The following is a 22,565-nucleotide window of genomic DNA, read 5'->3' as shown; positions in this document are numbered from 1 at the left end:
CAAATCCTCAAGACTCTTATCTTCAATTAACCAACAAAAATGCTGGACTAGAGACATGGTTCAAGTGATAGAGCACCAACCTTGAGTAAAAAACAACAAAAAAAAAACAAAAGCTGAGCAAGTACACGAGGCTCTGAATTCGAGTCCTAATACCACCACAAAAAAAAAAAAAAGTAAGGAAAAAATGTGCTTTTACTTTACATCATTATTTCCTAGCTTAGAAATCTAGATTTTGGACCAAATCATTTTAAGTACCCAAGTACTAATTAGCTGTATCTATTTCTATTTCTCCTGGGAGAGGAACAGGTGCCAGGGGAAGAGACAGGCTGCCTTCACGTCAGTGCTGGGAGTGTTGCTCATGGCACTTCTAACAAATCCTTCCTGGCAGGAACTGTCTGCAAAGTGCTCGGGCCCATGCTGCAGGGGTGCGCACGGACAGGTGGCAGCCCAGGCCCTGTGTGAAGGAGGTGGCACGGAGGCATTTAGTAGAGGTGGCAGTGGTGCTGAAGGCCTAGACAGGTGCCAGGCACCAGGCAGGCCCCTCCTGTGAAGGCTCCCACAGAATTCCTGACCCCTCTGGGCAAGAATTCCTTAGCTCCATTCCATAGATGGGGAAACAAAGGCTCAAGGAGGGGGGACTCATCACCCAAGACCACTACTGCTGAGTGGCTGGGTTCCCACGGCAGTCCCTCCCTCAGGTGGTGCCTGATACGGGTGATGTCAAATGTAATCAGGATACAGGGGTCCAGCTTCCACCGGACACCCCCGGGTTCCCAGGATCAGGTCAGCCCAGGGCCAGCAGACACCGCCACCCATCCTGGGCCGGCAGCCACCTGGGGTGAGTCCTCCTATTGAGGCCTGGACTCAGGAAGGCCCCGGCCCTCTAATGACCAACTGGCTCAACACACCACCCACACGCCTGGGAGAGAGGCACACAGTGGGTGCGGGGCCTCTGAGTCACACCGCTGGCCATCGCTGTGGGCTCCTGGAGGCCTGGTCCAGGGCCACAGCCTGCCCCAGGAAAGCTGGAGACAGGCAAGAGCAGAGCGGCAGCCTTTTGGGCGTGGAGTGTTCTGACAGGCAGGATGTGGCTTTCCTCCTACCATCCTCCCCTGGCTGTGTAGCAGGTGTCAGTGGGTGGAGAATGGCCAGCCCTTTGCACAGGAGCGGCCTGAGCCCTCAGGGCCCAGGGCCCTGCTGCACAGCCCCACTGTGCAGGTGAGGAAGCCTGGAGTTCCACGAGGTAGACCACCCCTAAGGTAGAAAGCAGTCCTTCCAGATTGGGAAGGTGGCTTAGTGGTAGAGTGCTTGCCTAGCATGCATGAAGCCCTGGGTTCCATTCCTCAGTACTACTAATCAGAAAAAGCCAGAGGACTGGGAAGGTGGCTCAGTGGTAGAGTGCTTGCCTTGCATGCATGAGGCCCTGGGTTCGATTCCTCAGCACCACATAAGCAAAAAGAAAAAAAGCCAGAAGTGGTGCTGTGGCTCAAGTGGTAGAGCGCTAGCCTTGAGCTGAAGAGCTGAGGGACAGCGCCCAGGCCCAGAGTTCAGGCCCCATGACTGGACCCAAAAAAAGAAAAAAGAAAAAGCCAGAAGTGGAGCTGTGGCTCAAGTGGTAGAATGCTAGCCTTGAGCAAAAGGAGCGCAGGGACAGTGCCCACGCTCTGAGTTCAAGGCCCAGGACTGGAGCAAAAAAAAAAAAAAAAAAAGGAAGGAAGGAAGGAAGGAAGGAATCCTTCCCACTCAGCTGCCGCCCCTTCCCCATCATAAAGCATACCCTCACCTCTGTCAGCTCTCGTCTAGGTTCTGAGGCGGCAATAGAATTGTCCAAGCAGGTTGGGAAGGTGGCTCAGTGGTAGAGTGCTTGTCTAGCATACATGAAGCCCTGGGTTCCATTCCTCAGTACCACATAAACAGAAAAAGATATAAGTGGTGCTGTTTCTCAAGTGGTAGAGTACTAGCCTTCAAAAGAAGCACAGGGCTGGATGCTGGTAGCTCACACCTGTAATCCTAGCTACTCAGGAGACTGAGATCTGAGGAACGAGGTTTGAAGCCAGCTGGGGCAGGAAAGTCCATAAGAGTCTTATCTCCAATTAACCGCCTTTAAAATACAGAAGTGGAGGGGCTGGGAAGGTGGCTCAGTGGTAGAGCGCTTGCCTTGCATGCATGAGGCCCTGGGTTCGATTCCTCAGCACCACATAGGTAAAAAAGAAAAAGGCTGGAAGTGGCACTGTGGCTCAAGTGGTAGAGCGCTAGCCTTGAGCTGAAGTGCTGAGGGACAGCGCCCAGGCCCAGAGTTCAGGCCCCACGACCGGACCCAAAAAAACAAACAAAAAACAAACAAACACAGAAGTGGAGCTGTGGTTCAAGTGGTAGAGCACTAGCAGTGATCAAAAAAGCTCAGGGGTAGCACCCAGGCCCTGAGTTCAAGGCCAGGACCAGAACACATACATAAAAGTGTCCAAGGGGCCTAGCCCCTTAGGGTCCTCAGTCAGAGTGGATGCGAGCGGAGGAGGATGTGGGATCCGGAGGCAGAGCCTGCCGCTGATTAGTGCTAAGAAGGTTCAGGGCTGGAGTCCAGCAGGAGCCTCACCCAGCTTGAGCCAGACTGCCCTGAGGGGTGACCATCACCCCCCAGCACACCCCCACTGCATCCTCACCTGCTGTGAGACTCTGGACCACAGCCCTCTCCTGATGGGGTCTCGGGGGAGGTGACTCCTGCTGGGAACAAAGGACAGGCAGCCAGGAGGTGGTGCAGGTCCAATTGCTGGAAGTCTGCAGAATGTAAGTGCATGCCTTTACACCAACTGGTGCTGGGGGGTGGGTGGCCAGGGCAGGCCGGTACAGCTGCCCTACACTTCCACCTTGCCTGGGCCAGGCCAGATGCCCCTAGAGCACAGCCAGTCAGTGCTCCATAAACGCAGAGCAGAAATGTTCCCAAAGGCTGTAAAGAGGAGCCCTGTCTGGGCAGGGGACCTGGGTGTGGTGGGGTGGCAGTTTCAGGTGGCTAATGGCTTGAGTATGGCTACCAGATGTGGCCCCTCCCTTCCTCTCCCCTCCCTTCCTCTCCCCTCCCCTGCCTTGGGGAGGGCCAAGGGTGCCCAGGTGCAGGGCCTGTCTAGGAAGGGGTGACTGAGATGACTAAGCACCTCAGTTAGCGCAGCTCCTCCCTCCAGACTGCGACTCAGGGGCCCATATCACCTCCATAACAAGCCAGGGGGCCATGTTTTTAACTGTTTTCTACCTACTCCCAATTTTCCATTTTCCCACAACTCAGCGTCCTCGTGGATGGCATTAAGCATATCACAATGTTGCATCACCATTGGCACAGGCTCTTCCTCTCCTGAGCTAACACTGTGCTGGAGACCCCAGCCCCTTCCCCCCCTCCCCCCCCCCCCCCCCCCGCACACCTCCCCTCCCCCTGGCTGTGAACCTGACTCCAGGCTTCATACAATGCCTGGTCCTCACTGTTGAGCGCTGCTTGCTTAACTGTCTTTAATGCACATCCACACTGTAGCGCATTTCAGAAGTTCTTTCTTTTGCTGGGCACCAGGGGCTCACACTTGTAATTCTCCTTACTGAGCTCAGGAGGACGAGAGTGGAGGATCCTGGCCAATCCAGACAGGAAAGTCTGTGAGACTCTTATCTCCGATTAACCACCAAAAAAAACCCCAAGTAAAACTGTAGCTCCAGCTGGGTGCCCTGGTGGCTCACACCTGTAATCCTAGTTACTCAGGAGTCTGAGAGCTGAGGATCATGTGGTTCAAAGTCAGCCAGGGCAGGAATGTCCGTGAGACTCTGATTTCCACTCAACCACCAGAAAACTGGATGTGGGACAGTGGCTTAAGTAGTAGAGCATTCACCCTGAGCTGAAAAGCTCAGGGACAGCGCCCAGGCCCAGAGTTTAAGTCCCAGTACCAGAATGCATGCACACACATATACACACACACATATATGCACAGAATCTTTCTTTTATAAGGCTAAATAGTACTCTCAAGTGTCTTTTCACACAATGAGGCTCAGGAGAAGTCATTTGGCAAACTTCACTGCCTGTTAGTGACAGGAATAACCTCAGAAGCAGGATTTGAAGTAAGACCCAGACAAGCTGCCTCCTCTGGCAGCCACTGGACCAGTGAGCCCACAGACCAGATGTCCTTATACAACTGGCTGTCCCTGTCCCTGCATAGCCAGGTGGGATGGGAAAGCCCCCGAGGGAAGGAGCAGGGTCTTTCTCCACACTAGAACAAAGTGTCCCACAGGCCTGGCACCTGTCCCCTCACTGAGCTCAGCCCTCCACAGCTGGCACAGGCTGCCATAGATGTGGATATCTCATCTCCTTTTTTTGGGGGGGGAGAGGGTTTGAACTCAGGGCCTGGGCACTGTCCCTTAGCTTTTCAGCTCAAGGCGAGTGCTCTACCATTTGAGCCACAGAGCCACTTCTGGTTTTCTGGGGGTTAAGTAGAAATCAGAGTCTCATGGGGACTTACCTGCTCCGGCTGGCTTTGAACTGCAAACCTCAGATCTCAGCCTCCTAAGTAGCTAGGATTACAGGAGTGAGCCACCAGCGCCCAGCTAGGATATCTCATCTCTTGAGGAGCTCCTGTTCCAGGGCCTCAGAGTCCCTGTTTGGAAGGGAGCAGAGAATCTGTCCTTGGCCATGCGCCGGTGGTTCAGGCCTGTAATCCTAGCTACTCAGGAGGCTGAGATCCGAGCATGCCAGCCTGGGCAGGAAAGTCCATGAGACTCTTATTTCCAATAAACCACTCAGAAAACTGGAAGTGATAATGTGGTTCAAGTGGAAGGATGCTAGCTTTGAGTTTAAGAGCTGAGGGACAGCGTCCAGGCCCAGAGTTCAAGCTCCACGACTGACCCCCCCAAAAAAAATTGTCAGTGATGTACCTATATTATATAAAACATGAATCTAAGCCAGGGACTGGTGGCTCACTTCCATCATCGTGGCTGAGGAGGCCAAGATCTGAGAATCACAATTCAGAGACCGTGCAGGCAGAAAAGTCTGTGAGACTCTTATCTCCAATTAACCAACAGAAAACTGGAAGTGGTGCTGTGGCTCAAAGTGGTAGAGTGACAGCCTTAGGCAAAAAGAGCTCAGGGACAGCGCCCAGGCCTTGAGTTCAAGCCCCACAACAGACAAAAAAAAAAAAGAAAGAAAGAAAAAGTGAAACTAAGGCCCGTGGGGCAGTAGCTCCACTCTGTTCTAGACTAGTGTCCTCCTGAGCAGCCCCGCCCCCCTCACCACCCCCCGCGGGGAGAGGGAGGGAGAGGCACTACCCAGGCACAGGACGCCCTCCCCAGCACTCTGGTTTCCCCACCTGAGCATGGGCATGGTGCAAATGCCCTGTGGAGCGGTCAGGACTGTCCTGGGTGAATGGAGAGCAAGTCCCACACAGTGTGCTGGGGGCTGAGAGGACGAATAGCCAGCACAGCCGGCACCTGCCTCTCACGTGCAGTGTGACCTTGGGCAGGTAACTTCACCTTTCTGGAGCTTAGAGACCCTCCAGTCCAATGTGCAGTATTCAACACTCCCCAGCGCCCGGTTCAGGGTCTGAGCCTGAGGTGTAAAGAAGCAAGAGGTGGAGAACAAAAATGAATCCTGACCCCACGCCATCCCAGAACAGGCCTGGTCTCACTCTTGGTGAGTGAGTGAAAAGTGTGTGTGAACCACGTGGGCATGGTGGCGCAAACCTGTAATCTAGCTACTTGGGATGCAGACACTGGGAGATCAGAGTTGGAGGCCGGCTCCACCATCAAAGTTCTCACGACTCCTCTGTCTCTCTCCCAATGGCTGTCACTGGCAGCGACACAGGGAAGCACAAATAGGAGAAGGACAGCCCAGGCTGGCCTGAGTATAAAGTGAAACCCTACCTCAAACATGACCAAGGCATAAAGGGGACGGAGGTATGACTCGAAGGATAGTGTGCCTGCCTAGCAGGTGTGAGACCGAATTCAATCCCTGGCACATGTGCACACAGACACACAAAAGTAAAAAGAAAGAAAAAATCAAAGTGCATGGGAGAGGAGGAAGGAAACAGAAGCAAGCAAGCCACCCGGACGCCTGGCGGAGAGACAGGAGGGCCGGGCACAGCAGCGGGAAAGAGACTAGCGTAGAACAGGACCTGTGCAGCAGATGACGCAGCTCTTGGTCAACTGCCCTGTGGAGAGGCTGAGAGCAGAATTCTAATAAAACAGGAGCCTGTTGCTAAGCCATCAACCAACATCTCCTGCACCATGGGGAGGCCTCTCCAATGGAGAACAAGAGGCAGAGACTTAAAATGGAAGCTTGGACTTTTCACCAGCATGCATTATCTTCATGATTAAAAACTTACTTTAGCTGGGAGCCAGTGGCTCATACCTAGGAGGATAAGATTCTGAGGATCATGGTTCAAAGCCAGCCCAAGCAGGAAAGTCTGTGAGACTCTTATCTCCAATAAACCACTGGAAAACTAGAAGTGGTGCTGTGGCTCAAGCAGTAGAGTGCTTGCCTTAAGCTGAAGAACTGAGGGACAGTGCCCAGTACCAGAGTTCAAGCAACAAAAAACCAGGCTGGGAAGGTGGCTCAGTGGTAAGAGTGCTTGTCTTGCAAGCATGAGGCCCTGGGTTCGATTCCTCAGCACTACATAAGCAGAAAAAGCCAGAAGTGGCACTGTAGCTCAAGTGGTAGAGCGCTAGCCTTGAGCTGAAGAGCTTAGGGACAGCGCCCAGGCCCAGAGTCCAGGCCCCATGACCAACAAAAACAAAAAACCAAAACCATGAACTATGGCAATAAGTATCAATATTGATAAACCCCAAAACAAGCTCTACAGTGATACACACAGTATCAGCTTTTTGTACCATACATACCCAGGTACAAAGAACCAAGTCCTAGCCAGGTAGCTCACACCTATAATCCTAGCTACTCAGGAGGCTGAGATCTAAGGATAACAGTTCAAAGCCAGCCTGTGCAGGAAAGTCCATGAGAGTCTTAGCTCCAATTAACCATCAGAAAACCGGAAGTGGCGCTGTGGCTCAAGTGGTAGAGAGCTCACCTTGAGCTGAACAGCTGAGGGACAGTGCCTAGGCCTAGAGTTCAAGCCCCACAACCGACAAAAAAAAAAGTACCGGGGGCTGGGAAGGTGGCTCAGTGGTAGACTGCTTGCCTTGTATGCATGAGGTCCTCAGTTCGATTCCTCAGCACCACATAAGCAGAAAAAACAGAAGTGGGGCTGAGGCTCAAGTGGTAGGGCGCTAGTCTACAGCTGAAGAGCTGAGGGACAGCACCCAGGCCGAGTTCAGGCCCCACAACCGACAAAAAACAAAAAACAAAAAACAAAACAAAGTACCAACTCCTCTCCAAAAGTCCTCAAGCCAACAAAAGGATTTACTTTAGGGCAAGAAGAAAACAGAGAGAGAGAGAGAGAGAGAGAGAGAGAGAGAGTGTGTGTGTGTGTGTACGTGTGTGTACATGTGTGTGCATGCACATGCATATGTCTGCAATAATTTCCGCAGAACAAAGCTTGGTCTTTACATATCTCTAAACTATTCCATCATACAAAACTATTAAAACAGGGGCTGGGAAGGTGGTTCAGTGGTAGAATACTTGTCTTGCATGCATGAGGCCCTGGGTTTGATTGATTCCTCAGCACCACCTAAGCAGAAAAAGCTGGCAGTGGTGCTGTGGCTCAAGAAGTAGATGCTAGCCTTGAGCTGAAGAGCTGAGGGACAACACCCAGGACCAGAATTTAAGCCCCACAACCAACAAAAACAACAACAAAAAAACACTCTTGAAACAATCATGAGCCAGGAGCGGATGGCTCACTCCTGTAATCCTAGCTACTCAGGAGGTTGAGATCTGAGGATCATGGTTCAAAGCTAGCAGGGCAGGAAAATCTGTGAGACTCTTCTCTCCAATTAACCACCAGAAGTGGAGCTGTAGCTCAAAGTGGAAGAGCACTAGCCTTGACCAAAAGAGCTCAGGGATAGCACCCAGGCCCTGAGTTCAAGCCCACAACTGACCAAATTAAAAAAAAAAAAATTATGGATCTTCTTTTTTTTTTGGTGATGGTATTAGGGTGTGAACTCAGGGCCTGGGCATGGTCCCTTAGTTTTTTCACCCAAGTCTGGTACTCTACCACTTGAGCCGCAATTCCAGTGGTGGCTTTTTGTGGGTTAATTGGAGATAAGAGTCTCACAGACTTTCCTACCTGGGCTAGCTTTGAGCTGTGATCCTCAGATGTCAGCCTCCTGAGTAGCTAGGATGACAAGCGTGAGCTACCATCATGGATTCTGACCCATAAGTGATTGGTTCTCTCCCCATCTTTACACCTGCAGCAGCAGCTACTGTGTGAGTGACTTGGCCGCAGATGCACCTCCTCCCTCCAGCCTGTCCACACCTCTCCTGAGGACACTGTGGAACTTAAGTTAGCCTTTTGCCTGATTCTGCCCAGGGCTCAGGAAGAGGCAGGAACACCTGAGACAAGGGACAAACTATTCCTGTAGGCTGTACAGACCTGACGGAGACACAGAACAGGATCTTGCAGCAGACCTGGGCATCCATATCCCAGAGAGGGGCAAATGAATGGCTAGAAGAGCCCCATTCTCCTGCTGGTTGCAGGTGGGTCTGGGGGGAAGGCAAACAATATGGGCTCTGGAGTAGGGGAACAAATCAGTTCAAATTCAGCTATACATGAAAAAAATTCTGTGACCACAGGCAAGTTTAGCTCAGGCCTCTGCTTCCTCCCGCCTCCCAGACTTCTTTATTGAGATGACATAAATTTCACAGTACTGTGGTGTAGTATACTTAGCTAAAGTCACAAACACATTTTAACCTTCACAATGATAATCATCATTCTAATCTAGAAAGCTTATGAACTCTACGCACTTTAACAGTAAAACTATTTCTTCCAGATTGGGTGATATGTATTTTTTTTCCTTTTCCTTAGTACCAGCTGTTCCCTCTTTCTCTCTTATTCCCTCCCTCCCATCACTGCCTTTGAATTGGTTAGTTCACTTTCATCAATGTCCAGTGCCAGGCCTCTTCTTTTACAAATTGTATGCAGAAAACATGCTACCTTCATCATGGAAGTGGCCCAAGTGGTGTTTTTTTTTTTTTTTTTTTTTGGGTCCGGTTGTGGGGCCTGAACTCTGGGCCTGGGCGCTGTCCCTCAGCTCTTCAGCTCAAGGCTAGCGCTCTACCACTTGAGCCACAGCGCCACTTCCGGCTTTTTTCTTTTTGCTTATATGGTGCTGAGGAATCGAACCCAGGGCCTCAAGCTTGCAAGGCAAGCGCTCTACCACTGAGCCACCTTCCCAGCCCCCAAGTGGTGGTTTAAGAAAAAATTAGGAGCCGGGCGCAGGTGGCTCATGCCTGTAATCCTAGCTACTCAGGAGGGTGAGATCTGAGGATCACGGTTCAAAGCTAGCCTGGCAGGAAAGTCCATGAGACTCTTATCTCCAATACACCACTAGAAAACCAGAAGTGGTGCTGTGGCTCAAGCAGTAGAGAGCTTGCCTTGAGCTGAAGAGCACAAGGACAGCGCCCAAGCCCAGAGTTCAAGCCCCACGACCAAAAAAGAAAGAAAGAAAGAAAGAAAATAATTAGTTTTGGGGCTGGGAAGGTGGCTCAGTGGTATAGTGCTTGCCTTGCATGCATGAGGCCTTGGGTTCAATTTTTCAATGCCACATAAGCAGAAAAAGCTGGAAGTGGTACTGTGGCTCAAGTGGTAGAGCGCTAGACTTGAGCTGAAGAGTTGAGGGACAGCGCTCAGGCCCAGAGTTCAGGCCCCATGACTGACAAAAAAAAAAAAAAAAGGTTTGGGCTGGGAATGTGGCTTAGTGGTAGAATGCTTGTCTAGCATGCACAAAGCCCTGGGTTTGATTCCTCAGTACCACATAAACAGAAAAAGCCAGAAGTGGTGCTATGGCTCAAGTGGTAGAGTACTAGCCTTGAGCAAAAGAAGCTCAGAGATAGTGCCCAGGTCCTGATTTGCCCCAGGACTGGCAAAAATTAAAATTAAAAAAATTTTAAACAATAATTAGGTTTTAAAAAGTGGCTGATGAATACTGGGCACCGGAAGCTCACACCTGTCATCTTAGCTCCCTCAGGAGGCAGAAGTCTGAGGATTAAGGTTCAAAGCCAAAGCTGGGTAGAAAAGTCCAAGAGACTCTAAAATGCTGGACCATATGTGTGACTCAAATGGTAGAACGCCACCTGTGGGAGGTGAAAAAAGCCGGAGCACAAGGCCCGAGTTCAAGCTCTGGTACGCACACACAAAGTTGCAGATAATTGCATTAAAATGTCTGATCCACAAAAGAAACCAGTCATGAAAGGACAAATACTGCAGGGTTTTGTATCCCTGCAGTACTAATGGGTCAGTTCAGACAGAAAGTGGAGTGGGAGGAAGAACTGCAGAGATGGTGGCTAATGGGTCAGTTTCACTTTAACAAGACAGAAGGTTCTGGAGCTGGATTGTGGTATAGCTGCACAGACAGGAATGTGCCTAATGACACTGCATGATGAAACACGGGTGATAAGGGATTTGACCATAATAAAAACAATTAGGAAAAAAGTGTTGTAAAACTCTAGCTGTTTGTGGAAAAAAAAGCTGAGCACAAGGTCCTAAGTTCAAGAAGAAAAAGGGTGGAGGGGGGAGTAGGGAGGAACCAAAACTACCTGTAAAAAACCTATTACTAGGGCTGGGAAGGTGGCTCAGTGGAAGAGTGCTTGCCCTGCATGCATGAGGCCCTGGGTTCGATTCCTCAGCACCACATAAGCAGAAAAGGCTGGAAGTGGCACTGTGGCTCAAGAGCTAGAGCACTAGCCTTGAGCTGAAGAGCTGAGGGACAGCACCCAGGCTCAGAGTTCAAGCCCCATGACCGTGAAAAAACTATCACTAGTTGCATGCTGGTGGCTCATGCCTATAATCCTATAATCCTAACTATTCAGAAAGCTGGGATATGAGAATTGAGGTTTGAAGCCAGCCCAGGCAAATACATACACAAGGTGGAAGTGGAGGTATGGGTATGGGTTCAAGTGGTAGAGTGCTAGAGTCCTAGCTGTGAGCAAAAAAAGAGTAAGGCCAGACCTGAGTTCAAGGCCAAGTACCCACACAACAGCAACCTTATTACTCTATCTGTGGGAAAGTGTCTAGAGAACTCGACAGAAACTCTGTGTGGGTAAGAACAAAAAGGCTGTCGACATTATGTGTCCTTATAATTTAAGGATGGCATGTTTGTAAGAAAAAATACTTAGAAAATTATCAAGAGATCTTCTTCATCCTGTGGCTTCTGAAGGTTCTAAAAGGATTTATGAGCAGAATCTACCTTGTTAGAAAGCCCAGCCCCTGTGCCTCTGGCTGCCCTGTAACAGGTCCCTGGACCCCACTACATGAGAATGAGGCACAGGGCAGAGGAGAATGCAGGCTCCCCCAGACTAGAGTCTACTAGCTCACATGCCGAGCCCACGGCTTCCTCACTGGTACCTCGGAGCCTCAGTTTCCCCATCTGTAAGGTGAGACCATCACAGTTGGCAATTGGGTTATGTGGGCATTCAATAGCTGGTGGTACCATGTGAGCCCCAGTAAAGACCCTCCCATACATAACTCGGTGGGGACAGAACTAGATGAGAGCTAAGCCATAAGCCAAAGTCTGGGAAGAGCCCCAGGACCTCTTGGTCCCCTCTTGAATGAAAGGCAGAGAACTGGCCAAGTGCTCTTAGAACCAGCATTTTTGCACCCACCCCAATCCACATGATCTGCCCCTCATTTCCTTTTCTTTCCTTTTTGAGAGATGGGGTCTCACTATGTTGCTCAGGCTGGCCTCAGAGTCCTGGGCTTGTGTGATCCTCAGGCCCCACCTCCTGAGTAGTTGGGACTACAGGAGTATCCTACTGTGCCCAGCTTCAATTCTTCTTGATGCTTCTTACAAACAGGGAAGGGAGCCAAAGATGTGCCATGAAGCCCCTTGTACGCAGGGGGAGACCACCCAAGCATACCTAGACACCACATGGACCTGTGGAGATTTGACCGCTCCCACACCTGGGCAGCAGGCCCTGGGAGCTGGCGGGTAAACAGGGCACAGAGAGTCTTTTGTTACACCACAAACAGCCCAAGGAAAACTTCCCTGCAGGCACAGGAGGAGGCAGGAGGCTGGCACAGCATACTAACACAGCACAGCACGCGCAGATGAGAGGCTGTCCCTCCAAGATTCTCCCAGGGAGGGGCAAGGACTGCTCTTGAGGCTCCAGAAACCCAGGGGAAGCCCTGCTCCAAGGGAGAGCCCTGCTCTCTGATGCCCAGCCCTGAGGGGAGAAGATCTCACCCCCCCCATCCAATCTAAGAGCAGGGAGGGCACTGCCCGCCAGGCCCCCACACCCAGCGGGGTGAGTCAGAGGCTTCCAGGCTGGGGTGTTGTGGGCTGGGTCCTACCCTGCAAAGGCACACCCTCACTTCCTGGGGAAGAACTGAGGGGAGACTGGGTGTGAGGGGGAGGGAAGCAAGTATCAACTCCAAACTATTGTTAGTTACTTGGCGGCACAGGTTCCCAAACAGGTCTTACCTCCTCCAAACCTGCAAAGGTGTGGCCCACATTCCAGGGTGAAGGGTGAGGGTCCCCATTGCTGAGCCCAGTATGGGGGGGGCCTACCCTCAGCACCCCCCTTCCTTAGGCTCAGCTCCCTGTCTCCTGGCAGACAACCCTATGGCTTCTGACCTCGCCAGTGTGGCCTGAGGAAAGTCATGGTACCGAGTGGGCTGTTTTCCTCATCTGTAAAGCAGGCAGTGGCGAGCAGTGAATGAGGCAGCCCCCATAAAGTTTTAGACCCTGCCTGACATGCAGGGTCTGTAACACTTGCTGCTGTTAGTATTTGTGTTTGTGTGAGGCTGGGAGGTGGGGGTGTCTCGTTCTATTCCCTAGACTGGCTCAAGCAATTGCAGTTCATGGGTTCAAGTGATCCTCCTGCCTCAGCATCCCAAGTAGCAAGAACTACAGGCATATCCCACAGTACTGCTCCTGGTATTTTACTGCTGTTCCTGTCATAGAAAGTCTCATCTCCCTCCCCCCTCCCTCCCTCTCTCTCTCCCCCTTCCTCTGTCTCTGTCTCGCTCGCTCTCTTCGTTCTTGTCAGTTGTGGGGCTTGAACTCTGGGCTTGGGCCCTGTCCCTCAGCTCTTCAGCTCAAGGCTAGTGTTCTATCACTTGAGCCTCCACACCATTTCTGGTTTTCTGGTGGTTCATTGGAGATAAGAGTCTCATGGACTTTCCTGCCCAGGTTGACTTTGAACTGTGATATTCAGATCTCAGCCTCCTGAATAGCTAGGATTACAGGTGTGAGCCACCAGTGCCGGCTTTCATCAATCTCTTTGCAATATGAAGTTTGAGACCCAGAAGTAAAGAGCCCTGCCCTCCCATACATCCCGAAGGGAGGGGGAAAGTACCCAGAGCGGACTTGTCTTTGTGCAAAGTTGCCTCTGAGGCAAGCAGGTCCCCTGGGGTCTACATAGCCCAACCCCTTTTCCTGAGGGATGTTTAGAAACAGGTTTTAGCAGCTTTCAGGGATCCCTAGCAGAGCATTTTTAGATGCCTCTGGTCTTTCAAGTGTTAAAACAAAACAAAACAAAACAAAGAAACCTTTGGTCTGGCCACTGGTGGCTTACTGTGTAATCCTAGCACCCAGGAGGCTGAAATTGGAGGATCAAGACTCCTTTGAGCCAGCAGCTCAGACAGACAAATCCAAGAGATTCCAATTCATCAGCAAAAAGCCACAGTGGAGGTATGGCTCAAATGGTAGAATGACAGCCTTGAATGAAAAAGCTAAAGGACAGGCCCTGAGTTCAAGTTCAAGTTCAGTATCGGAAGGAAGGAAGGAAGGAAGGAAGGAAGGAAGGAAGGAGGGAAGGAAGGAAGGAAGGAAGGGAAAGAAAGAAAGAAAGAAGAAAAAGAAAAACTCTGGAAGGAAGCCAGCTCTGGGACCAAGGCTCTGGAACACCTTCAAAACAGGTCACCTGCTAAAACCACCTGCGGGCCTTCCTAGATATGTAATGTGTGAGACCCAGAGGGCTTTGGACATCTTCCTCTGAGGTCCTAGTGGGGCGGGTGGGGGGGGGGGGGGAGAAAGGGAGGGGATGTTGAGGCTGAACTGCCCACTCTTGGGCCTCGGTGGGGAGTAGATTCCCTGATTCCCAGAGGCAGTTGGGAGCCAGAGAAGGCCCTGCAGGGCCAGGATCCCGCCTGCCCCGCCCCCACCAGCCCATGGGTCATCTGACTGTCAGAGGGTGCAGGTTTGGCAGCTGAGCCTGAGGTGTCCAGGTGCGTGTGAAAGCCGTGGAATTTTACAGCCACTTTTACTCCTGCGTAACATCACTCCAGGCGTGTGGCAATACTGCAGCAGGCAATTTAATTTTGAGGTTTGAAGCCCTCGAGAGACATTGAGACACAGAAGAACTTGCTGCAAGATGAGAGATGTGATAGAAATGCACTGGGAGCAGCAGCAGGGAGTGTTTGTGGCTGGGAGGAAGTCTTTCTAGAAACCTCATTCCCATGTGTCTTCCATAAGGACACACACACACACACACACACACACACACACACACACACACACACACACACACACACACACACACACACACACACACACACACACACACACACACACACACACACACACACACACACACACACACACACACACACACACACACGAAATCACTGAAAATGTCTTGGACCTAGGTGGGGTATGGACCTGCTCCTCCAAGGGTTTGGGTGCAGGCAGCAGATGGCCTCATACAGCAGAAGGAGGTGCTAGGGCTAGAAGAGAGGCCTCTGGCCAGTGACCCACAGTCCACCTGACCATGCCAGGACAGCTCCCACCAGGTATAATCCCTAGGTCTAGCTTCAGAGCAGCATCCAGGTCTGCGGTGGTTACCCAGGAGCTCAGCATTTTATTTCTTTTTGGTTAACTAATTTTATTTACTTGTTTAATGTTGTACCAAGGAATCGAGCCCAGGGCCTCATGCATGCTAGGCAAGTACTCTACCACTAGCCTGAGCCCAGCATTTTAAGCAGGATCCCTGGGTGACTCTGAAAGCGTCCCTCAAATGCTTAGAGAAGAAAAGAAGCAACAGAGGAAGGAATAGAATAAGACAGGCTGCCAAGCCACCCCTCCTCTTGGTTTGGTGTCACTTGTAAGTTGTATGCCTTCCATACAAGAGACCTCACCCCTCTGGGCCCTGTCTCCTCCTGTCCAGTGGTTAAAGGATGGTCCCGCAACAGGGTGTGGCGGGGTGAGGGGGAGAAGTACCTGCACTGCACTCAGCAGGGGGACTCCAGCACGCTCCTGCACTGCTGTAGGGAGGAGAAGCTGGGGAGCTGAACACCATGCAGGCTCATGGGGTTCTCTGCTAAGCAATGTCTTCTGTGTGAGGCACAGAGCTTGCTGGGGGCAGGGAGCCCAGGAAAACTGCAGGTGACATGGAGATGAGGAATTCCAGAAAACACCTCATTCCCGGCCTCATCCAGCACAGCATCTTTCTGGCCCCACAGACAGAGGCTGCCAAGCTTGAAATCTCTTATGAAACCCATCCCAAGGTTAGCTGTGCCCCAAAAGGACACTTTTAAAACTCTGGTTCAAGGAGCAGGTCTTTCCTACTTCTCATCTGCCCAGCCTTCCAAAAGGCTGAAAGAAGCACTCTAAAAAGAGCCAGAACCAAAACTTACTTTAGGCTATGTAAAGGCAAATTGAGTCAGTACCAGCTTGTTCCCAAAGGTCCAGGAGGAGCCAAACTCAGGCACACACAATGACCAGGAAGCCCCTCTACTCATGTGTGTCCCCGGGTTACTCCAATCTGAGCTATTTTAGGCTAACAGGGAGGCCAAACCTGCAGGTCCAACTCCAAGGACCTGTCAGCCGCCTCTGGCACATGCAAGGAATTTCCCTCTCCCAAGAGTAGGAGCTGCTGCTTCCTGCTCATCATCACCCAGCAAGACTGGGCAGAATTCCTCAAAACCAACAGGAAGCTCCCACAGGGCAGGGCCAGGGACTGCTGACCTTGTTCCAATAAACAGAAGTGTGGACAGCTTCACACACCAGGCACTTCCTGTCTTCCTCTGCTGCTGTGAATGCCCAGAAACCACCAGGAAAACCCAGCACAGCCAGCAGAGGGTTGAGAAAGAATCGGTCACACCAGATCTGTCTCTAGCCCAGGAAAGGGGTCCAGGGAAACCATTCCATGAAGAAAAAGACAGCACAAATTGGCAGCTCAAACACAACCTGATTTGCATGAACATCAATGCACTGTAGTTAATAAGAGATGGGGGAAGGGGTGCACCTCTCATACCCCATTCTCATTTTTGAAGATGAGGACCAGGGGAGATATTACCTTTCTGGACATTAAGAATCCAACATGGGGCTAGGAATGTGGCTTAGTGGTAGAGTGCTTGCCTAGCATGCATGAAGCCCTGGGTTTGATTCCTCAGTACCACATAAACAGAAAAAAGCCAGAAGTGGCACTTTGGTTCAAGTAGTAGAATGCTAGCCTTGAACACAGAGAGGCTCAAGGACAGTGCCCAGGCCCTGAATTCAAGCTCCAGGACTGGCCAAAAAAAAAAAAAAAGAATCCAAAGGGGCCAGGCACTAGTGGCTCAATCCTGTAATCATAGAAAGCTGAGATCTAAGGATTATGGTTCAAAGCCAGCCTGGGCAGGAAAGTCTGTGAGACTCCTACCTCCAGTTAACAACCAGAAAACTGGAAGTGGAGCTGTGGCTCAAAGTGGAAAAGTGCTAGTCTTGAGCAAAAGAGATCAGGGACAGGGCTCAGGCCCTGAATTCAAGTCCCATAACCTACCAAGAAAAGAAAAAAAAAAAAAAGATATATGTCCAGACTGGGGAGGCACCTGTCTTTTTCAGGAAGGACTGAGGGGAGAGGTACAGGCTAACAGTTCTGGCAAGAACAAAGGACTGGGCTCAACATTGCAGGATCCTAGTTCAAGTTGGCAACTTTGCCTTCCTTTCTGAAGGGTTTAGGTGTACAGTCTCCTTACTATGAGCCTCAGTCTCTACATCTGCCCCCTGCCTAAGCAGTGACAAGGGATCAGACATTCAGATGTGTTTTGCAAATGACACCAGCAGAGTGTATACAGGCCAGCTCTGGGCAGGGGGCACTTTCTCAGGTATCTTTTCCATGTCAATGTCTTTAGCCCTCAAAACCTGCTGAAGGGGTTGGGACGGTGGCTCAGTGGTAGAGCGCTTGCCTTGCATGCATGAGGCCCTGGGTTTGATTCCTCAGCACCATATAAGCAAAAAGAAAGAAGCCGGAAGTGGCGCTGTGGCTCAAGTGGTAGAGTGCTAGCCTTGAGCTGAAGAGCTGAGGGACAGTGCCCAGGCCCAGAGTTCAGGCCCCACGACCGGACCAAAAAACAAAACAAACAAACAAAAAAAACCTGCTGAAGGGGGTGGGGGTGGGGAGATGGAAAGGGGAAACAATGGAGGAGGCAACAATGCTTGATAAGAAATGTACTCGTTATCTTGCCCATGTAATTGTCTCCCCTCTGTACGGTATTTTCACAATTAAAAAAAAAAAAAAAAAACCTGTTGAAGGGAAGTAGAGTACCCCACTTCTACCCCCACCCCTGGCTCCTTTCTTGTTTTTGCGGCACTAGGGACCAAAATCCAGGGCCTATGCTACAAATGTTTTATGAGTGCTCCGCCACAGAGCTACCTCCTCATGGCAACGCTAGGGATTGTACCCAGGGCTTACCCGTGGAACACCAGTCAAGTGTTCTGCAATATTTGGCTTCAGCCTCCTGAGTGCCAGGATTATAGGCATGTGCTACCACACCCAGTTTCAGTTCTCTCCTTTTAAAGATGAGGAATCTGAGGCTCATACAGGTTCAGTGACTAGGCACAGCCACCCAACAAGCACCTGGCAGTTGAGTCTAACATCAGTGTATCTCCTACCCTGGGAACCTTTTTCTAAAAGTTCAAGAAACGCTGCCTCCATATCTCCTGTTATCAAGTGCAAGGAAACATGCCTTACTAGCTCCCTCTCTCACTCATGGTGCTCAGTGTGATGCATTCAAAGCTCTGAGAAGTCCTGCATGAGCTTGTTTCCCAGAACTATCTAACCGCTGGGACTAAAGAACCTGTGTCCCACAGAACACACCTTGGGAAATATGTCATGAGGCAACATTTTTAGCAACCCACACTGATAAGATGCGGGGGGGGGGGGGGAAGGGAGAAAAACAGAGGTTCAGTGCAGTAACACTGAATTCAAAGAACACAGCAAGCAGATGCCACTCAGCTGCCCACTTTGTCCCAGGTCCCCTGGGCCTACAGTAAGGAAGCAAAAGACTGTAGGAATGGAACTGCCAGTCTTTGCTCCCTGCCAGAGGGAAGCAGCTGAGCGAGGCTGGTGTGGGCCTTACCCCGAGGCGGCTCTGCTATCTGTGTGTTGGCTGTGGATGCTGAGGCTGGCCCCAGTCGGAGTGCCCACGGTCTCGGCATTCCTTTTGCTCCATGGACGCTGCCACCCTAGGAGGAAGTAAGAGCTGCCGTCAGCATGCACGTGTGTGCCTCTCGGAGATATCAGTGCACTGCCAGCATTTATGGAGAGCCTGGTGGTGCCAGGGGCCCAGGCTGGCTTGAACAAGGTGCCTCCCAGGCAGACCCTGGTATCTCGATGAATCCCCAAGACAGGGCCAAGGAGTGGGATCCAGAACCAGCACTAGACTACCCAGAGCAGAGGGGTGAGCAGAGGCTTCCTGGGAAAAGAGGTGCCTGGTGACTCCGGGGACAGGAGCATGGCACAGCGACTGGGGAAGGTCATAGTGGTAGGAAGGAGTTAGCCAGAAAGTGGGGCACAGTCAACAGAGCCCAATAGATGGGGGTCCCTTATAGAAAGGTTGGGAGGTTTTCATTATTCACACCACAGAACATTTATGACACCTGCATAGCACCAGGTCCTGTTCTGGGAGGTCTGGGCTCCACAGGCAGCCATCCCACAGGTGACCTTAGCCAGGCAGTAAAGCACTTTGAGCTGGCAAAGTTCAGAGGTCATTCAGGCCATCTGTGCCCCACCCACCTCCTTAGTAAGCAGAGATACCCCTGAGGCTGGACAACAGGGCAGTCACTTGTCTGTGACAGCTGGGACTACCACTGGACTCAGATCTCACTGATTCCGATAGTGTCTCTCTTCTGGAACATTCCTGAGTGCCCCTGTATATTAACCCCAAGCTAGCCCCTCCCCCCTGTAGGCTGCCACGCTACCATTTCTGTCATCACTCAGGCTGTCTGGCAGTCAGCTTATGGGTCTTGCTATCCTTCTCCTGACTGAAGCTCTGAGGAGCCAGAGACCACCAGTCTTAGTCCAGGGCAGGCAAGTATTACAGGATGAGGGAGCTCTACAGTCCCACACCTATCCCACCTAAGTCCCATGAGGTCTGCCCACCAGTACCCCCACGTCAAAGACTGCACTCTGAGGAGAGGGATTCAAGAACAGACTAATTCCTTCTTTCTGGGAGAAGTTTAAGACCTGTTGGGCAGCACCCCAAACACCTGCCAAGTCCTGCTCCACTGGCACAACTTTCAGAAAGGCCTTTCAACCTGGCAAAGAAACTGTTTCCTAGGGGGTGTGCCCAAGTCACAGAGAATGAAGCATCTACTTGAGTTCTAGGGGGGGAAATCACAAATATTTCTGAGGCCCCTACCCTGCGCCCCACAATCCTTGGGCAGCGAAGGGGGATCAGACCCATGCCAAGTACACTCAAAAACTAGGGAGGCAGCCAGTGGCTCCTAGCTACTTAGGAGGCTGAGATCTGAGGATCGCGGTTCAAAGCCAGCTCAGGCAGGAAAGTCTGTGAGATTCCTATCTCCAATAAACCACCAGAAAACCGGAAGTGGCGCTGTGGCTAAAGCCGTATAGAGTGCTCACCTTAAGCTGAAGAGCTGAGGGCCAGAGCCCAAGCCCAGAGTTCAAGACCCACGACCGACAAAAAATAAATAAAATTTAAAAACTGGGGAGGTGGAGAGGCAGGGCAGCCCTCAGCACCAGTGTCTCCTCCAGCAAAAGTCATCTGCCCTTCCTCCCCACAGGACATGACCTTCTCCCAGGCATCCCCACAGTGGCTGAGCCACCGGCATCCCAGAGCCTCTGAAAGCACTCTCCCTTGCATTCACTGGAACTATCCCCGGGGCCCTTCTCTTCTCTTTCCTGCAGTATCTGTCAGTCTGTCTTCTCCAAAGGGCAGAATACAGTGTGACATGGTTGAAAGGCTTACTAAACCCTTCCAAGGTGGCACAGGTCGTTGGGACTCCAAATTCCTCCTCTGCTACAATTTCCCTGAGCTTCCCAATCTCTCCTACAACCGCTCTTCCTCAAAGGCACCAAAAGAGAGGGCAGGAAAAGGACACAGTTGGAGTGTGGATCTCCTAGGGCTCACCCACCCTCTTAGCCCCGGACCCAACAGGGTCCCTAGCCCACATCTCATTCCCCAAAAAGGCAAAACTGCATCCGGGGAGAACCAGACCATCCCTGTCCACTCCTATCCAGACTAAGAGTGAGAGTCAGTCAACAAAGCAGCAGAATCACGAGCCCCAAGAACCATCCCCACCCTCACTTCTGAAGTCCCTTCTGCCTGGGACCACTTTGGCTGGATGTCCAGCTCCTCCCTATCTAGGCCAGGCCAGGACCTCTCTAAATCGAGCACTCTCGACCCTACTGGATGCAAAGAACCAGGGGCAGGGCCTAGGGTCTCCTGTCCCGAACGGCTCATCCCGGGGACCCCAGACCAGACAAGTCCCAAGGGCCCAGGCAGGGATCCCACCCCCACGGCAAGACACTGTCCCCGCTAGTCAAGGAGCAGGAAGGGGGGACAAGGGGCATAGGGAAGAGGAGGGTGCTGGGATCCTAGGAGAAGACAGCTAGGGGAAATCTTTCACAGAAAATGAAAAGCTGGCGGGGAGAGGGGCTGGCGGTGGAACCAGTGCGAGCGGGCGAGTGTGTGCGGAGGGGCGCCAATCCGGGGGAACCCGGCCGATGACGAGGGGTCTCGGGGAGCCAGGCGGAAACTCCGGGGGTGCCCGGGAGGGGGCTCGCGCGCCGCGGCCCCGGCGGAAGGACGGGAGCGGGGCCCATGCTGGGCCGGGCGGCCGCTGACCACCGCACAGGTGGAGGGCGCCGGCGGGCAGGGCCCGCGCCGGCCCGGGATGTGTGGAGCCGGACGCCGGCCGGGGAGCACCGGAGTGGGGGGCACCCGAGTGGGATCCGCGAGGTGACAGCTCGCGCCCCGTGCCCCACTCACCTGGGCTCGCCGCGCACGGCCGCCCGGCAGGCAGCCCCAGCCCCCGGCCGCCTCTGCCGCCCCGTCTCGCCGCCGCCGCTGCCGCCGCCGGACGCCGCGCTCCACCGGCGCCTCCTTTTGTTTGTCCCTCACTGCACCACTCGGCCGCCTCCGCCCCGGAAGTGACGTCACTCCGGGCGCGAACGCGGCGGCCTGGGCCTCGCCATGTTTATAAAGAGAGCTGCGGGAGGTTGCCGGAGACTCGGCGCCGTGCGCCTGCGCCAAAGCCTTTTCTGGGCGGGACTAACGGAGCCCGGGCTGCGTCTCCTTAAGGGGCCAGAGGCCGCTAGAATCTGGCTACGCTGAGACTCGGAGGGACGGGATCACCTGGTTACCGACGGTGGCTGCGCGGAGTCGGGGGCGAGCCCGGGGAGACCCGTGAAGAGTTCTGAGCTGGATGGTGGCACAATGACGGGTGCATTGGGTGTTCAGAGGCTGCCCGCAAAGACTGAGGCTCCCGCGGGGCAGATTCGCGCCTTCCCACTCCGGCTTCCCCGCGGCTGTCCCGACCGAGCCCGAGGGAACCGCGGAGGCCGGGCGGAGCTGGGCCGTAGCCAGGCCCCCAGCTCCTCGGTCTCCGGCTCCACACGTCCACAGATCGTGCCCCAGGCAGACGGGCGTAACGAATGGCAACTCAGCTGAAAGTAGCTCATGACCCCGCGCGGATGACCGCACATCTATAATCCTTGTTTCTCAAGGAGGCTGAGATCTGAGGATCAAGGTTCGAAAACAGCGCGGGCAGGAAAGTCCCTGGGACTTTCATCTCCAATTAACCAGGAAAAAGCCGGAAGTGGGGGGTGTGACTCAAGTGGTGGGGCCTTAGCCCTGATCAAAAAACAAAAGCTCAGGAGTAGCTCCCAGGGCCTGAGTTCAAGCCCCCCGGTACCAGCACACACACATGCAAAACGCTAATAAATTGGACAAAACGTATTCACTGTGCACTAATACTGGACGACTTCCAATTCCTTAGATGAAAAGGTAAGAAACAGGAAGGACAGCTTTGGGCTGCGGGTGTGGGTGTGTATCTGCAGGTGTGTGCACCCTGAAGAAATTATCACCTGGACTGTCTGAGTATTACCGGAAGGCAGGATTAATATGGTTTTGCATCAGAGCAAGCAAAATCTCAAGCAAGGGAACCCGAGTAGTAAGAATATATAGCAGAGCTGGGAATGTGGCTGAGTGGTAAAATGCTTGCGTAGCATGCATGAAGCCCTGGGTTCTATTCCTCAGTACCAGAATAGT

General features: G+C 52.4%; 1 protein-coding gene across 2 annotated transcripts in view; it reads right to left on the bottom strand.

Moving 5' to 3' along the window:
- Lrrc8a (leucine rich repeat containing 8 VRAC subunit A) overlaps positions 1–21,430 on the bottom strand; it is a 32,039-nt gene extending 10,609 nt beyond the window's left edge. Inside the window, exons 1-3 of one of the 2 annotated variants that reach the window (XM_070014793.1) lie at positions 21,285–21,430; positions 18,411–18,516; positions 2,661–2,775 (exon numbers count right to left, since the gene is read on the bottom strand). The gene's annotated coding sequence lies outside the window, so the exon portion shown is untranslated. The remainder of the gene's footprint in view (positions 1–2,660; positions 2,776–18,410; positions 18,517–21,284) is intronic. The other variant, XM_070014791.1, reaches the window with a different exon arrangement.
- Between the last annotated feature and the right edge of the window lie 1,135 nt (positions 21,431–22,565).

This window comes from Dipodomys merriami, unplaced genomic scaffold (genome assembly GCF_024711535.1).
Source record: "Dipodomys merriami isolate MVZ:Mamm:240054 unplaced genomic scaffold, mDipMer1.0.p SCAF_11, whole genome shotgun sequence".
In the NCBI taxonomy this organism is placed as follows: domain Eukaryota; kingdom Metazoa; phylum Chordata; class Mammalia; order Rodentia; family Heteromyidae; genus Dipodomys; species Dipodomys merriami.
This window is presented reverse-complemented; position numbering and strand designations above follow the sequence as displayed.